The sequence below is a fragment of the Triturus cristatus genome, chromosome 3_2 (assembly GCF_964204655.1).
Source record: "Triturus cristatus chromosome 3_2, aTriCri1.1, whole genome shotgun sequence".
Lineage (NCBI taxonomy): Eukaryota > Metazoa > Chordata > Amphibia > Caudata > Salamandridae > Triturus > Triturus cristatus.
The window spans coordinates 280,094,993-280,113,946 of record NC_140584.1 but is presented as its reverse complement, the minus strand read 5'-3'; the positions used below and the strand labels follow the sequence as shown (position 1 = coordinate 280,113,946).

General features: G+C 41.1%; 1 protein-coding gene across 2 annotated transcripts in view; it reads right to left on the bottom strand.

Moving 5' to 3' along the window:
* Window positions 1–18,954, bottom strand: part of LOC146857102 (lethal(3)malignant brain tumor-like protein 4) — a 566,079-nt gene that overhangs the window by 501,359 nt on the left and 45,766 nt on the right. Inside the window, exon 1 of one of the 2 annotated variants that reach the window (XM_085647602.1) lies at window positions 937–956. The exons of the other annotated variant lie outside the window; for it this stretch is intronic. The gene's annotated coding sequence lies outside the window, so the exon portion shown is untranslated. Of the gene's footprint in view, window positions 1–936; window positions 957–18,954 lie in introns of those variants that run through there. 2 annotated transcript variants of the gene reach the window in all.

Sequence of the window (18,954 nt, the reverse complement as noted above, 5' to 3'; positions counted from 1 at the left end):
ATTTGAGGAAAAGGGCTTGGAAAACTGAGCAAGAAGAGAAAGGATCTAAATTAAAAAGGCTTTTGAAAGAAGATATTTGGCCCAACAAAATCAAGAAATTAAGATACCGACTGACCAGAATAAAGCACAATAATGCTGAACAAGTGAATGAAGTGTCTAGTCAAGAGAAACAAAAGAACACGGATCAGAAACACTTGCAAAGCACAAAGAGGATAAAGAAAGCAAATCCGAAGTACAAGTCACCGGAATGGACATATGTGGCACTTCCTGATATACAAGAGGAAGCTGATGGCCAAGAAAGTCTAAGAGTGATGGTGCAGGAGATGGACAAGGAAGAAGAAGATTCGGAAGTCCTGAGAGTTATCTTGTCTGACACCAGAGAAGAAACGGATAATCTGGAAATTCTGACTAAAGACTGTGAACCTATGGATAAGGATGATTCACACATGAATTAAGAGGACAAAAGAGCTCGGAAAGGAATTGAAAGCCTGAGTAAGACACATGACCAGAAAGAACCAAGTAGGCAACTGAAGCCTTAGGTTTAGACAAAGATACATTTTGAAGAAAGAGGCTAAGTCAAAAGACACTGATCATTCACAAAATGGCAAACACTGAGAAAAGAAATGCAACATGTGGATTTTTTTCGGATATGGAGTAAAATGTGTTTTTGTTGTACAGGATTATTAATGCTTGTTTGGATTATATTAGCAATAACAATTTCATTTAGAGTAACATTTGAAAATATAGGTGGACACACTATAAATGGAACTATTAATGAAAACTCTGATGACAGTCATGTCACAAAACTAGTGGATAGAACAGAATTTCATAAAGATAAGTCCATAAATGATTATTCTAAGAATGTTTTTTCAAAGTTATTATATGAGTACGTAAAAACAATGGACATTAGAAATTGTTATGTATGCGTGCAGTTACCTGCATCTGTATCAGAAGGCGTCACTTATCATCACCTTCCTTTGACATATGGAATAACTTGGAGCATACTAGCCAGTTTGTTCTACAAAACAGGAAAATTAGAATACCATTACACTGATATAGATAATATTTTCTCACAGATTCCTGTAGTTCCTGAACTATACAAGTTAATTCCTGGTAAAACTCTTGGTGAATTTTTCCTGGAGACAAGAGAATTAACTTTAGAAGAAGTGTTTAAGAATAACCTGACTTGTAGTTTAAGAAAAGAAGAGTAAACTTTCCTGAACATGGTAGAGGAAAGGAGAATTAAAATGCAAAAGAAGGTGTCTGATGAAAAGATGGAAACAACATTTTGGGATGTTGGGAAGGAAAATCATTTAAAGGAAGAAACAAACCCGGCAATGGCTTTAGATTGGCCCCAGAAAGGGAAGTTATGCATAAGTAGAGATAATACTGTATATGATAATTATTTTGTAGGTGCAAGTGAGTGCCATGATATATACAAAATCATGGGAGGATGGGGATTTAAAGGAGGAAAAGATCTGGTATTCCCTAGAATATATTACAACTGTGGGAACAGAACTTATTATAGGTTACCGGACAATTGGAACGGGACTTGCTACTTTAGGCCTGGTCTTTCCAAAAATATTTCATGTGCAAAGGGGAGATGACGGATTGCACGAAATAGGTAGACAGCTAACACGTAGAAGAAGGGAGAGTTGGTCAGAAATTATTGGTGATATCTTCGGAGCACTGATACCAGCAGTTGGAATATCTCTGAATGCACGTAAAATTAGAAAATTGTCTACAGTTGTGGATCGTTTATCAATAAGCACAGCTGGAGGGTTCTTAATGGTAAATACCGAAATGGTTGCCATGAGAGCTATGGTAATGCAAAATCGACTTGCCCTTGACATTTTATTGGCAAAAGAGGGAGGAATCTGTGGAATGCTGAAAGTACAACATTGCTGTACTTACATTCCTGACAAAAGTCAGAACATAAAGAAATATATTAAGAATATAACTGAATTGCATGAAGAAATGGTTCCAATGGAGGTTGAAGGTGTATAGGAGAAACTTGGTAAGGGTTTTTCCTTTATTAACAAAATTAGGTAGCTCGTTTGTAAGGAAAATACTGATACCTGTGATCTTTGTGATTATTTTAGTGTTAATATTGAGATTAGGATGTTTGTGCATAAAAAGAAGAAAATTACAAAATAAGAGAAAAAGAGAAAACAAGAAAAAGAAAGAGAAAGAAATAAGAGAACGAATGATAGAAGAAATAGAATTAGAAGAATTCCAAGAAAATATGTACAAGAAAACAAAAGAGAACAGTATGGAGAACACTATTGTTTAAACTAACAAATGCAAGTGGATCTGAATAAAACCATTTCCGTAGACAAACTTAGTGAAATTAGTGAGTAGTGGTGAAGTTTAAAATCACCAAAGGGGGGGGGGGGGTTGATGGAGCAGGTAAAACAAAATTTTGTATACCTCCTCTAATTTGCATGGAATTAATTATGTATTCATACTAAAATTAATTTACATAACTTGTTTGAAGTGGAAGTAATACTAATCAACGTTTGCACCTTGATAAACACAAATATACATGGGACTAAAATGCGAATTGCATGGCAAAATTAATTAATTAACTATGGTAGGCAGACTAACCTTAGATTGTGGTGAAATAGTAAAATTGAATGATTTATGTTGCTTTGTGATTATTTTGTGCCTTAAAAGATATCACGTGGTAAGTATTATTGCTTTAAAATGTTGCTACAGCTAGGAAAATACTAATATATATTGGGATTAGTATGGGTTTGAACACCAGAACTTTCATTTCTATATTTTAATTGCTGTTATGTCAATTTCTGCTTAAGTTGACATTCGGGCCTATTAGGCCGCAGTACCCAAGATGGCGTTCTCTGAAGAAGATGCTACCATGTGCACGCGATGACATTTGCGCATGCCCAGATGGCTCTTGAAATCACAAGGTAGTTTGAACTCCTGACATCGTGTTCTTTGCCAAGGACAGAGAGTTGGGATCTTGCCCGCAAGCCAGATGACAAAATGAGAGTCAAGGAAGAGACAAAGAGAGGACCTGTCAGTAGGACCCTTTTTACCTTGAAAAAGATACAACTACTGTTTCCCCGCCTGGGAACTGAAAGTGACAATTTGAGAACTTTGTGAAAAGTCACTATGGAGAACCAGTTTGCACTGGGAAAAATTCTATGAACTATGGATAACCCCGAACTGTCCAATAAGAACATTTGGTCTGCCCCTAAAGTTGCCATATCTAAAATGAAGTAAGGCGGAAAAGGGTATAAAAACCCTTGCATCAATCATTATGTGTTGGAAGGGTTGGTTGCAGCAGCGTTCGTTGGTTTGTTGGTTCGTTCATTGGGTTGCAGTTGTGGCTGCATTTGTCTTTGGGTTATTTCATTGTATTTCCAAAATTCTATGCTATCAGTTTGAATGTGGAATTGGTCCATGCTCCGGATTGATGTTCGGACTTTGCTAAAATTTTGAACTATATTATGCTGCATCCTGTATTTTGCACAACGGTTTGAGCCTTTTGGTGAGGGTTGGACTGCCTGTTCGTGGGAGCCTTCATTTGACAATGCAGATAACTCCCTATTTGATCTAAAGCTATCGTCATCTGTCAATTGGTAATGATTCGATGTATTTTCCTTAAATCTATGTCTAAGAGTAATTTCTGAATGTTCATATTTTTCTCTTTAATAAATCTAAAGATTAAGTAATGAACTGTAGACAATAAATGCAAGATTTAAGAGTTTAATTTACGCTAAGATAAACAAAATTGAAATAATAAGAAATGAGTTTGTGGTTCTTAAATTAATTACAGGAAATATCAAATATTTCCTAGGCTTTAATTGTGTCTTAGCTGGTTCTAATTCACCATCAACCAGTCCAACTAGTTGGTCCATCGACCAAACAGTGGAGTGTCTTGATGATAAAGTCAGGATTCTTGAAGTTGTATACAATGTGTACATAAATTAGGAGAAGTTAATCCTGATAGGTAATAAGGTACCCACTTGTCCAGCAGCCTTTCTCCTGTGTACAGATTCGTGTGAGTTTGTGTGAAGGTAACGTGTGTTGGTGTTATGGGCCCCACCAATGAATGAGTGCATGAATGAGATGTTGTGATTAAGGATCTGTGTCATAAGGAGAATATGTAAATTTTGTCTTCCGCACTGGATCACTAGCACTGGTCCTTTGCAGGAGCCGTTTAAGGAGTCAACACAGAAACAAAAAAGAAAAAACCCAATAATTTACTTGCAAGGAAGTGCCTCGCTCAGTGCCACGAGGTGATGGACGCGCTCCAGTCCGGGGCCGTTGCTTCAGCGCCCAGCTATTCTGCGCTATTGGTTAATGCTTCAGCAGGGACGGGACGCGCACCACTCGCCGGCCGAGGCCATCCTTTCAGCAACACTGTTTTCGCGCCCGTTTTTCCCTCGCAGCTGAAGTCTCCACCCAGCCGTGTTAGTATGTGCACTTACGTTTGCTGCCCATGTCATATTCCGCCACCAGCCACCCGCCGTGTGTCTCCCGATCCCGGGATTGCGGTGGTCATCTCGCCTCACTCGCTCGTGCCGCCCTTCCTCACAGTACCTCGGGTTTGCAATCCAGCACCTCCGCCATCTTGCGGTCGCCGGAACTCACGTTATTTGCTAGCGCTTTTCTCGTGCACTAGGGCTCACCGCCAGACTGCTCCAGTGCGCCGTTGTCGGCGCTCCGCTTCTGTCACCACAGCAGGTCCGGGTAGCAGAGGGCCGGTTTTTAGACGCTCAGGGGCGGCAGCAGTCCCGAGCGGCGGGCGCGGCCATCTTGTAGTGGCTCTCGGGTCCCCGTCCACTTTCGGCCGAAAATGTCCGTTTACGCCGCTGTTTCTGCCCCGCAACTGCACTCCCTTAAGCGCCGAGGTCTCCGATTGCCATATTTGTTGGTTCCGCCGCTGTTGGGGTGGTTTAAGGGGGCGAAAGTCCGCTTATTATCTTCCGCCCGGCGGAGCTGCCTTTCTCAGCCAGCCATCCCGCAGTGCGCCCTCTAGCGCCCCCCTGAACAAGTGATCTTTAACAAAGAAATCCCGAGTACAAGTACAAGAGAAATTCCTCCAGAAATTGTAGGGATAGAAAGAGAGGAATTAGATACAGAGAGTGAGGGTGAGATAATTGCGGAAGAACCCCGAGGAGGTTTAGGGACACAACACAAACACATAGAAAAAGGGTCAGATAGTCGCAAGGAAGATTGTGCGGAAGAAACACGAGGAGGGATAGATTCAGACAGTGAACCTGAAATATTGAGGAAAAAGTTAAAAGAAAGTGATATCCAGACAGAGACAGAATCGGAAGAAAGTGAAGCAGAAAATAAAGGTGGAAGAAATTTGAGGAAAAGGGCTTGGAAAACTGAGCAAGAAGAGAAAGGATCTAAATTAAAAAGGCTTTTGAAAGAAGATATTTGGCCCAACAAAATCAAGAAATTAAGATACCGACTGACCAGAATAAAGCACAATAATGCTGAACAAGTGAATGAAGTGTCTAGTCAAGAGAAACAAAAGAACACGGATCAGAAACACTTGCAAAGCACAAAGAGGATAAAGAAAGCAAATCCGAAGTACAAGTCACCGGAATGGACATATGTGGCACTTCCTGATATACAAGAGGAAGCTGATGGCCAAGAAAGTCTAAGAGTGATGGTGCAGGAGATGGACAAGGAAGAAGAAGATTCGGAAGTCCTGAGAGTTATCTTGTCTGACACCAGAGAAGAAACGGATAATCTGGAAATTCTGACTAAAGACTGTGAACCTATGGATAAGGATGATTCACACATGAATTAAGAGGACAAAAGAGCTCGGAAAGGAATTGAAAGCCTGAGTAAGACACATGACCAGAAAGAACCAAGTAGGCAACTGAAGCCTTAGGTTTAGACAAAGATACATTTTGAAGAAAGAGGCTAAGTCAAAAGACACTGATCATTCACAAAATGGCAAACACTGAGAAAAGAAATGCAACATGTGGATTTTTTTCGGATATGGAGTAAAATGTGTTTTTGTTGTACAGGATTATTAATGCTTGTTTGGATTATATTAGCAATAACAATTTCATTTAGAGTAACATTTGAAAATATAGGTGGACACACTATAAATGGAACTATTAATGAAAACTCTGATGACAGTCATGTCACAAAACTAGTGGATAGAACAGAATTTCATAAAGATAAGTCCATAAATGATTATTCTAAGAATGTTTTTTCAAAGTTATTATATGAGTACGTAAAAACAATGGACATTAGAAATTGTTATGTATGCGTGCAGTTACCTGCATCTGTATCAGAAGGCGTCACTTATCATCACCTTCCTTTGACATATGGAATAACTTGGAGCATACTAGCCAGTTTGTTCTACAAAACAGGAAAATTAGAATACCATTACACTGATATAGATAATATTTTCTCACAGATTCCTGTAGTTCCTGAACTATACAAGTTAATTCCTGGTAAAACTCTTGGTGAATTTTTCCTGGAGACAAGAGAATTAACTTTAGAAGAAGTGTTTAAGAATAACCTGACTTGTAGTTTAAGAAAAGAAGAGTAAACTTTCCTGAACATGGTAGAGGAAAGGAGAATTAAAATGCAAAAGAAGGTGTCTGATGAAAAGATGGAAACAACATTTTGGGATGTTGGGAAGGAAAATCATTTAAAGGAAGAAACAAACCCGGCAATGGCTTTAGATTGGCCCCAGAAAGGGAAGTTATGCATAAGTAGAGATAATACTGTATATGATAATTATTTTGTAGGTGCAAGTGAGTGCCATGATATATACAAAATCATGGGAGGATGGGGATTTAAAGGAGGAAAAGATCTGGTATTCCCTAGAATATATTACAACTGTGGGAACAGAACTTATTATAGGTTACCGGACAATTGGAACGGGACTTGCTACTTTAGGCCTGGTCTTTCCAAAAATATTTCATGTGCAAAGGGGAGATGACGGATTGCACGAAATAGGTAGACAGCTAACACGTAGAAGAAGGGAGAGTTGGTCAGAAATTATTGGTGATATCTTCGGAGCACTGATACCAGCAGTTGGAATATCTCTGAATGCACGTAAAATTAGAAAATTGTCTACAGTTGTGGATCGTTTATCAATAAGCACAGCTGGAGGGTTCTTAATGGTAAATACCGAAATGGTTGCCATGAGAGCTATGGTAATGCAAAATCGACTTGCCCTTGACATTTTATTGGCAAAAGAGGGAGGAATCTGTGGAATGCTGAAAGTACAACATTGCTGTACTTACATTCCTGACAAAAGTCAGAACATAAAGAAATATATTAAGAATATAACTGAATTGCATGAAGAAATGGTTCCAATGGAGGTTGAAGGTGTATAGGAGAAACTTGGTAAGGGTTTTTCCTTTATTAACAAAATTAGGTAGCTCGTTTGTAAGGAAAATACTGATACCTGTGATCTTTGTGATTATTTTAGTGTTAATATTGAGATTAGGATGTTTGTGCATAAAAAGAAGAAAATTACAAAATAAGAGAAAAAGAGAAAACAAGAAAAAGAAAGAGAAAGAAATAAGAGAACGAATGATAGAAGAAATAGAATTAGAAGAATTCCAAGAAAATATGTACAAGAAAACAAAAGAGAACAGTATGGAGAACACTATTGTTTAAACTAACAAATGCAAGTGGATCTGAATAAAACCATTTCCGTAGACAAACTTAGTGAAATTAGTGAGTAGTGGTGAAGTTTAAAATCACCAAAGGGGGGGGGGGGGTTGATGGAGCAGGTAAAACAAAATTTTGTATACCTCCTCTAATTTGCATGGAATTAATTATGTATTCATACTAAAATTAATTTACATAACTTGTTTGAAGTGGAAGTAATACTAATCAACGTTTGCACCTTGATAAACACAAATATACATGGGACTAAAATGCGAATTGCATGGCAAAATTAATTAATTAACTATGGTAGGCAGACTAACCTTAGATTGTGGTGAAATAGTAAAATTGAATGATTTATGTTGCTTTGTGATTATTTTGTGCCTTAAAAGATATCACGTGGTAAGTATTATTGCTTTAAAATGTTGCTACAGCTAGGAAAATACTAATATATATTGGGATTAGTATGGGTTTGAACACCAGAACTTTCATTTCTATATTTTAATTGCTGTTATGTCAATTTCTGCTTAAGTTGACATTCGGGCCTATTAGGCCGCAGTACCCAAGATGGCGTTCTCTGAAGAAGATGCTACCATGTGCACGCGATGACATTTGCGCATGCCCAGATGGCTCTTGAAATCACAAGGTAGTTTGAACTCCTGACATCGTGTTCTTTGCCAAGGACAGAGAGTTGGGATCTTGCCCGCAAGCCAGATGACAAAATGAGAGTCAAGGAAGAGACAAAGAGAGGACCTGTCAGTAGGACCCTTTTTACCTTGAAAAAGATACAACTACTGTTTCCCCGCCTGGGAACTGAAAGTGACAATTTGAGAACTTTGTGAAAAGTCACTATGGAGAACCAGTTTGCACTGGGAAAAATTCTATGAACTATGGATAACCCCGAACTGTCCAATAAGAACATTTGGTCTGCCCCTAAAGTTGCCATATCTAAAATGAAGTAAGGCGGAAAAGGGTATAAAAACCCTTGCATCAATCATTATGTGTTGGAAGGGTTGGTTGCAGCAGCGTTCGTTGGTTTGTTGGTTCGTTCATTGGGTTGCAGTTGTGGCTGCATTTGTCTTTGGGTTATTTCATTGTATTTCCAAAATTCTATGCTATCAGTTTGAATGTGGAATTGGTCCATGCTCCGGATTGATGTTCGGACTTTGCTAAAATTTTGAACTATATTATGCTGCATCCTGTATTTTGCACAACGGTTTGAGCCTTTTGGTGAGGGTTGGACTGCCTGTTCGTGGGAGCCTTCATTTGACAATGCAGATAACTCCCTATTTGATCTAAAGCTATCGTCATCTGTCAATTGGTAATGATTCGATGTATTTTCCTTAAATCTATGTCTAAGAGTAATTTCTGAATGTTCATATTTTTCTCTTTAATAAATCTAAAGATTAAGTAATGAACTGTAGACAATAAATGCAAGATTTAAGAGTTTAATTTACGCTAAGATAAACAAAATTGAAATAATAAGAAATGAGTTTGTGGTTCTTAAATTAATTACAGGAAATATCAAATATTTCCTAGGCTTTAATTGTGTCTTAGCTGGTTCTAATTCACCATCAACCAGTCCAACTAGTTGGTCCATCGACCAAACAGTGGAGTGTCTTGATGATAAAGTCAGGATTCTTGAAGTTGTATACAATGTGTACATAAATTAGGAGAAGTTAATCCTGATAGGTAATAAGGTACCCACTTGTCCAGCAGCCTTTCTCCTGTGTACAGATTCGTGTGAGTTTGTGTGAAGGTAACGTGTGTTGGTGTTATGGGCCCCACCAATGAATGAGTGCATGAATGAGATGTTGTGATTAAGGATCTGTGTCATAAGGAGAATATGTAAATTTTGTCTTCCGCACTGGATCACTAGCACTGGTCCTTTGCAGGAGCCGTTTAAGGAGTCAACACAGAAACAAAAAAGAAAAAACCCAATAATTTACTTCCAACGTGTGTAACTTAATTGTCATCGCTGTCACTTATCAGGGCTTGCCCACCGCCAGTCCGCCTCATATCTATCTAGTGCTCTAAAGAGAGAGAGAGGGGAGTTGAAGGCAGTGGGAGTGTGCACACATGAGTACCCACTTCGAAGTTCAGGGGGTATGCTACAGTCGTCTCTCTTCCTAGGAGCAACCCTTTTAGAACTTTGCGCATTATCTAGTTTGCCGTATTGCAAACTATGGCAAAGTGCACTATTCTTAGTGAAACCCAAGATGGCATAGCCTTTATACACATGGAGGAGGCGGGTGACCCAGCCAGGTGTGTTTCTAGGGAAACAAGCAGTCCCCCAACTCTTTAATCAAACCACATTGGTTCGAGGACTATTCACCATCCGACTGGAATGGTGCCAGGTTGGCTACCAAGTGCCCTGAGATCAAAAGGCCACTCTTCCCCAGGCCTCAATTTACAGTTAAGTACAAAATGCAGGTCTACTCTTGTCCAGTTCTTCTTAATGAACCCCCTTCCCTCCCCAAATTGCCCTTCGTGAGAGAAAATGAGTCCCATACCTCACAGGTCATCCTGCCAAAAGTCCTAAGCCATTGTCACTTCTCTGGGAAGCAGTTTTAACACCTGCAGTCAGCAGTAGGCAAGCTTATGCTACTGGAACTTTAGAATGAATGTGTATAACTTTATTGAAGTTACTTTTCCTGTATTTTATCAAAAATCTAACTTCACCGTTGAACTGATTTTGTAATAAATATTATGAACAGTGGAAGAATGAGCTATGTAGCTTTTTCCAAACCAAAGATACAAAAATAGCAGTTTTTTTATTGCACTTTAGCTTTTTTCATAAAAATAGATTGAGGTGGTTACTCACTGCAGGAATATGTCAACTTTAAATTCTTACATGTTCAACTTTTAAGTACTAGGCACCCTGTCTTGTGGGCTGTAAGGTCTACTTGGGGACAACTTACCTAATATTTAAATGTGAGGTTTCCTCCTATCAGGAAACATTAGTTGGACAGAGCTCCAGCATGTGTAAAAGCTGAGTCACTCAGGGTACTCAGGGCACATAGGTACGCCTGAAGCCGTTTCCTTGTCAGCCTAGTGGATGCCACAGTGTGTTCTGCTGTTGTCATGTGACATTTAACTTCCACGCCATTGGTGTATTTTCTGCACCATATACTATGGCCTTACTGGAAAGTTAAATATGCCATTTAGGGATTAGCCAATTTACCTATATTTTAGGAGTTTGAGTGCATACCCTAGGAGCTAGACAACAGTGCCCTACTCAGCAGTGTTAAAAACCAGCAATACCAGTCAGAAACTGTGGAGCTTATCATGCACAAATAGGCACTTTCACACACAAGTTGATATCCTTCCCTGTGTTGTCCGATGGCCGAAGGGTATGACAATTTGATATATGTGGTTGCATGTTTAAGAGTCAATGTAAATAAATTTGTTTACAAATCAAAGATAAAGCAAAATAAAAATCACTTTTTTGACATATTATTGAACTAAAAAATACTGTGATACATATATATTGCAGTAAAAACATCATGATACTAAATATCAAATATACATACTTATAATGCATATTACATAAATATCATCCACAAAATATTGTGGTACTAGTCAGTCAGAAATATTTATTTCAGGGTAGAACCTCATAAAACATACATAGAAAGAAAAAGAATACAAAAATACAATAAATTCAGCATAATACAAATTGCTATACATTGATATTTTAAAACAAAATAGAAAGAAAAATCATCAAAGTTTAAATCAAAATTCATAGTAAAACAATACAATGCATATTGGAATTTAAAAGTCAATCCCCAAATGTTTCTTACATATCCACATACAATAACCTACTGAAACAAAAGGCCAGACCAGTAGTTATTTGCGACAGGAGCATGTTTCCATCTAGCTAAATAGCATTTTTTCAGGATGCCAAATCCAAATTTCATGAACAATGCCTTAGCATATAATGGTTGTATTTTGTCCGTTTACACCTCCAAGGCAGTCAACAACTTGTATTCTAGAAATGTATTCATTAAGCTCCCAATTGCAGTGTGGTTGTGGAAAGCACCCACAACATAGTTCCAAAATAAATGTTTAAAAATACGCTCCAAAACCAAGGGACTGGATTGGGGATCTGACCACATATTGTTCAAACCTAATACACCCAACCAGAGGCAAAGATATTGTAAACAAGGCAGGGAAACTACGATGTCTAGGGCTATAATCTCCTGCAAGCCCTTCCTATATTGGGCAAGTTCCTCTATCAACCATAATCTCATCCAAAGCAGAAGCGGTCTAGAAGCTGCAAGGTGTTCAATTCTTTTGAGTGAGGTGTCGAACAGGGGCAACAATGGTGTAATTTGTGGTAGGGCAAATAGAAACTGGCAACATCATTTTCATGTATTGCTATGACCCCAAAGTTCGGCTCCGTAAAGGGATGCAGCTTTGACTGTGGCTCTGTAAACCTCTAGCATTGGTGAGACTGCCTTAGAGATTGTGACTCGATGAATTTTCTTTGATTGCGGGAAAGAATTGCCCTGCTTTTCTCAAAGTGAGGACTCCACGACAATCTGTTACCAATCTTAATACCAAGATCACCGAACCTGTCGACCATGTCCAGAAAAATATCCCCAGTCTGATCTTCCCCTTAAAGGATCTGAGCTAATTGCTATAAACGTAGTCTTTTCAGTATTAATGTCGAGCCTCTTTTGTTCACAATATACTTTGAACTTAGTCAGCAGGTCCTCAAGGGGTCCTTGATACTAACGAGTTTTGTCAGGAAGAGTAGGGCCAGAATAGAAATGCCATTTAATTAAGGTGAATCATAAATACAGTTCTTAGGTGCCAGAACACATCCCTGACACACTCCTCTGCGAACATGGACCTCGACCCATATAATCCTGCAAACTACAGGCTCATATCAAATGTACCATTCTTAGGTAAACAATTTGAGAAAACAGTGTTTACTCAACTCTAACTTTACCAAACATTATGTCAGACCAATAGTCCGGTTTCAGACCAGGCAGAGGCACAGAGTCAGCAATCATATCCATCTGGGATGATCTAAAACTCACAGTGGACAAAAACGGAGTAGTTGCCTTATTACGTCAGGGTTTTTCAGCTGCATTTGACACTGTTCACCACCACACGCCACTGCAAAGAATCCACAATCTCAGAACCCATGAAAATGCTTTAAAATGGTTCGCTTCTTATTCAACAGACAAATCATAGTCTACCTACACTCTTTCTCCTCACCTCCTCACACAGAACACAGTGGCTTTCCTCAGCGGTCCATTTTATCCCCTCTATTATTCAACCTATCCAACCCCTTACTAAATCTGATTAAATCATACAACCTCATCTGCTATAACTATGCAGGTGGCACCCAATTATTTAAAACAATTAATAACCCCGAAGACCTCTACAATTTCAAACTCGATGACTGCCTTCATGACAAACACATGGATGATAAATAACCATCTAAAGTTCAATACCTCAAAGACAAAGATTATGACATGCAGACAATGGCAAAAATACCAGCATACTGCCATATGTTCTATGGAACTTGAAGCCCCTCCGACAGCATCAAGAGAAGTTAGCAACCTAGCAGTAATTATGGATTCAGACCTATCCTTGAATCCGCATGCTAACAACATAAAAGCATTGTCAAAGCCAATCGGTCTCACCTATGCAAGAGCTATTGGCTTTACCAATATGTTTTAGCATGTTGTACACCAGGATGCCGTTCAGCATGGCTAAAAGTTAGTGGGGTAAAGTAGAGTGCCATGGCATGGAGTGTCATAAAGTGGAGTGTTATGGAGTGGCGTAGAGCAGTGTGAAGTGGCATACCGTAGGGTTAAGTGGTGTGGAGAGGAGTGAAGTGTCATAGGAAAGTGTACAGTGTTGTAGAGGGAGTAGAGTGTCATAAAGTGGAATGGCGTAGAGTTGAGTGGCATAGAGTGGAGTAGAGTGTCATAGAGTGGAGTGGTATAGAGTGGAGTTACCCAGAGGGTGTTGCATTGAGTGGAGTAGAGTGTTGTAGAGTAGAGTGGCGTAGAGTGGAGTAGATTGTCAGGGTGGAGTGGCAAAGAGTGGAGCAGAGTGGAGTAGTGTGTCATAGACTAGAGTGAAGAAAAGTGGCATAGAGGGAGTTAGGTAGAGTGTCGTAGAATGGAATATTTTCATAGAATGGCATAGAGTGGAGTAGAATGCTGTAGTCGAGTTGCATAGAGTGGAGTTGAGTGTCAGAGGAGTAGAGCAGTGGAGTGTCATAGAATGTAGTGTAGTAGAGTGGCCTAGAGTGAAGTGGCGTAAAGTATAGAGGTGTAAAGTAGACTGGCATAGAATGCAGTGATGTAGAGTGCATTCGTTTTGATAAAGTGGTGTAGAGAGCAGTGGCATAGAGTGCACTGGCATAGAGTGCAGTGATGTAGAGTAGAGTGCAGTGGCATAGAGTAGAGAGGTGCAGAGTAGATTGCAGTGACGTAGAGTGCAATGGCACAGAGTGGAGTGGCGTGGTGTAGCGTGAAGTGGCAAAGAGTGGAGTAGTGTAGGCTAGAGTGAAGTGGCGTAGAGTTGAGTGGTGCAGTGGCATAGAGTGCATTCATACAGAGCAGATTGTCAGAGTAGGGTCATAGAGTGGAGCAGAGTAAAGTGGTGCAGAGTAGAATAGAGTGGCATAAAGTGCAGTGACATAGAGTGAAATGGTGTAGAGTGACGTAATGTGAAATGGTGAGCGTGCAGGGGCGTAAAGTGTTGCAAAGTAAAGTCACTGGTGCAGAGTAGTTGACGTAGGTGTAGTTGCATAGAGTGTATTGGTTTGGAGTAAAGTGGTGTAGCAGGCATTTGCGTAGAATGCAGTGGTTTAGAGTACAGTGGCATAGTGTAGACTGCAGTGGCATAGAGTGGCGTGGCGTAGAGTGAAGTAGAGTAGTGTAGAGTGCAGTGGCATAGAGAGGACTAGAGTGGCGCAGGGTAGAGTAAGAGGCATAGTGTAGAGTGGTGTAGAGTGGCGCTGCATTGATTGCAGTGGCGTAGAGAGGAGTGCCGCAGAATAGAGTATCGTAGAGTGCAATGGCATAGAGTGCAGTGGTATAGAGTAGAATATTTCAGAATAAAGTGAAGTGGGGTAGAGTGGAGTGTTGCAGGGTTGAGTGGAGCAGTGTAGGATAGAGTAAAATGGCACAGAGTGAAGTAGCGTATAATGCAGTGGCATAGAGTGCAGTAGAGTGGCGTAGAGATCAGTGGCATAGAGTGCAGTCATACAGAGTAGAGTGTCAGAGTGCTAGGTAGTAGAGTGCAGGTTCGTAGTGTGGTGCAGAGAACAGTGAGATAAAGTACAGTGGTGCAGAGTAGAGAAGAGTGGCGTAGCAAGCAGTGACGTAGAGCACAAGGCTGTAGAGTGACATAGCATGCAAGGGGGTAGAGTGCAGTGGCATAGAGTTTAATGTTGTAGTATATAGTGGCATAAAGTGCAGTGGTGCAAAATAATTGGCGTAGGCACAGTGGCGTAGGGTACATTGGTTTTGACTAAAGTGGTGTAGAGTGAAATGGCGTAGAGTGTATTGGTGTAGAGCGGCGAAGCGTGAAGTGGCATAGAGCGGTGCAGCGTAGAGTGTAATGGCATAGCGTGGTGCAGAGTGGCGTAGAGTACAGTGGCATAGAGTAGATTGGTTCAGAGTAGAGTGGAGTGGTGCAGGATAGAGTGCAGTGGCACAGAGTAGTGGCAAAGCGAGCAGTGGCGTAGAGTATTGTGGCGTAGTGTCACAGCATTGATTACAGTGGCGTCGAATGGAGTGAAGTAGAGTGGCGTAAAGTGCATGGCACAGAGTAGATTGTTTCAGACTAGAGTAAAGAGATGCAGAGAAGAATGGAGTGGTATAGAGTAGTGGGGCAGAGGGGAGTGGTGCAGAGTCTAGTGGCCTAGATTGGAGTGGTGTGGAGTGCAGTGGCGAAGAGTGCAGTGATGCATAGTAAAGTGGAGTAAAGTGCACTGCGTAAAGTAGTGTAGAGGAGAGAGGCGCAGAGTGAAGTGGTATAGAGTGCAGTGTCACAGTGCAGTGGTACATAGTAGAATAGAGTGGTGTCGAGTGCAGCAGAGTGGTCCAGAGTAGACTGCAATGGCATATAACAAAGTGGCGCAGAGTACAGTGGCAAAAATGCAGTGCTGCACAGCAGAGTCGTGGATTAGTATAGAACAGAGAGGCGTAGGGTGCATTGATGTACAGTAGGGCAGAGGAGGTTGGCATAACATAACGTGTGTATTTCGTAACGCGCATACTCACCCAAGGGTATCTTGGCACTGAATAAAATGTTTATAATTGCCCAACTCAATGGTACTCATTTTATAGACCTCAGAAGGATGAAAGGCTGAGAGGACCAGCTGGGGTTTGAACCTGTGACCATGAGGTCAAACACAGACCCCTACAGAGGAAGCATTAGTCCACTAAGCCACCTGACCTGACATAGAGTGCAGTGGTATAGGGTGTATTGGTTTTGAGTGCAGTGGTGCAGAGTGCAATGGCACAGACTGGAATAGAATGGCATAGACTGCAGTGGCATAGATTAGACTGTTTCAGCATAGAGTGAAGTGGTGTTGAGTGTAGTGCTATAGAGTAGAGTGTAGTGGCATAGCGTGGTGCAGAGTGGAGTGGCATAGAGTAGATTGGTTCAGAGTAGAGTTGAGTGGTGCAGGGTAGAGTGCAGTGGCACAGAGTAGTGGCATAACGAGCAGTGGCGTAGAGTAGTGTGGCGTAGTGTCACAGCATTGATTACAGTGGCGTTGAATGGAGTGGCGCAGGGTGCAGTAGAGTGGCGTAAAGTGCATGGCATAGAGTAGATTGTTTCAGAGTAGAGTGAAGTGATGCAGAGTAGAATGGAGTGGTATAGAGTAGTGGGGCAGAGGGGAGTGGCGTAGAGTGGAGTGGTGCAGAGTCTAGTGGCCTAGACTGGAGTGGTGTTGAGTGCAGTGGCGAAGAGTGCAGTGATGCATAGTAAAGTGGAGTTAAGTGCACTGCGTAAAGTAGTGTAGAGGATAGAGGCGCAGAGTGAAGTGGCATAGAGTGCAGTGTCAGAGTGCAGTGGTACATAGTAGAATAGAGTGGTGCAGAGTGGTGTAGATTGCAGTAGAATGGTCCAGAGTAGACTGCAATGGCATTTAATAAAGTGGCGCAGAGAACAGTGGCAAAAATGAAGTGCTGCACAGCAGAGTCGTGGATTGGTGTAGAACAGAGAGGCGTAGGGTGCATTGATGTAAAGTAGTGCAGAGGAGGTTGGCATAACATAACGTGTGTATTTCGTAACGCGCACACTCACCCAAGGGTATCTTGGCACTGAATAAAATGTTTATAATTGCCCAACTCAATGGTACTCATTTTATTGACTTCAGAAGGATGAAAGGCTGAGAGGACCAACTGGGGTTTGAACCTGTGACCATGAGGTCAAACACAGACCCCTACAGAGGAAGCATTAGTCCACTAAGCCACCTGACCTGACATAGAGTGCAGTGGGATAGGGTGTATTGGTTTTGAGTGCAGTGGTGCAGAGTGCAATGGCACAGCCTGGAATAAAATGGCATAGACTGCAGTGGCATAGATTAGACTGTTTCAGCATAGAGTGAAGTGGTGTTGAGTGTAGTGGTATAGAGTAAAGTGTGTGAGAGTGCAGAGTAGATTAGAGTAAATTAGTGTAGAGTGGAGTGATGCCGAGTTCAGTGGCGTAGAGTGGAGCGATGCAGAGTTTAGTGGCATAAAGTAGAGTGGTGTAGAGTGCAGTGTCAGAGTACAATGGCGTAGAGTATAGTGGTGTAGAGTAGATTGGAGTAGAGTGCAGTGGTTTTGAGTAGAGTGGTGTAGAGTGCATTGGCATTGAGTGCAGCGACATACTGTGGTGCTGAATAGAGTGGAGTGGCGCTGAGGGCAGTGGCGTAGAGTAGATTGTTTAACAGTAGAATGCAGAGTAGATTAGGATAGTGTACAGGGGATTGGTGTAGTGTGGACAGGCGTATAGTGGGGTGGCACAGAGTAGAGTGCATTGGCGTACAGTGCAGTGGCATAGAGTGCAGCGTTGCAAATTAGGGTGAAGTGGGGCAGAGTGGTGTAGAGTGAAGTGGCAAAGAGTGCAGTGGTGCATAGAGTAGTGTAGGGTAGAGTGCACTGGCATAGAGTGGAGTGGTGTAGAGTAAAGAGGCGTAGAGTGGAGTGGTACAGAGAAGATTGCAGTGATGCAGTGTGGAGAGGAGTGGCATAGTGTGGAGGCGTGCAGAGTAGAGTGCAGTGGCGTGGAGTGGAGTGGTGCAGAGTAGAGTGAAGTGGCGTACGTGGAGTATGCATGGTATGGTAGAATACTACCTTTACAGACAACATATCTTCAATTGAAATGACCATTACATTTGCACTTACATACAGTTTTACTGATAAAAGTATACAGCACAAAACAATGTGTAGAAATATAATCACCCAATCTATTGACTTGATTGTCAGCACAGTTCATTTACAGACATTTACATGTTGTTGTGTGCTAAAAAAAAACGATGGCAGCCTTTCTCAAGCAGACCCCCAGTAGCCAGCATGATTGTCACATAAATCCTCTCACATTGAAGTCAGAGAAAAAAAATAACTACCAAGCTCCCTGGAAGACAGAGCCTGACATTTGACCTCTGTCTTTGAATGCACAGCATATGTGACAAGATAAGGACAAGATTTAAAGAACTGTTTACAGAAAGCGAGTTTGTGGAAGAATACAGGTAACAAGGTTTGGGCAACGGAAGGGACGAACTTGAGCTGGACAGCCTAAAGCAAATAAAACCAGCAAATAGAAAGCCAGAATATGTGAGTTACAAACCACAAAGCCAATGGTAAGCAACAGGTAGAATGCATTCCTAGGTTTACTTTCTTGATGTCCCCAAGCTGTCCCCAAGAAAACCAGACACCTGCACTGTGTGGTAGGCTGTGACCTAAAAAAAGAGTACCATCTACTAAATGTAAATACTACGATGGGATCTTGCCATACCTTGCATACTGACATAAACTGCAAACCATCCTCACAATCTCAAGCATGACTATACCAACAGCCCATACCTTGGTGCATCTGTATTCATCACACGCAAAATACAACTCATTTAAAATCCTTCATGACTCGAGTCCTGCAATCGCTCCACTGGCTACCAATGAACGGCAATGTTAAAGGCACTCTGTATTGTCCAGAGAACCTCCCAAAGAAAAGGACCTCTATACCTACAAAGTTCAATTCAAGTAATATGAAACAAGCAAAACACTGTGCTCCAGGCTGCCACCAATTATTATACCACCTTAACTTAAGAAATCCATAGGAGGCACTGCTTACTAAATACAAGCCTCCAAG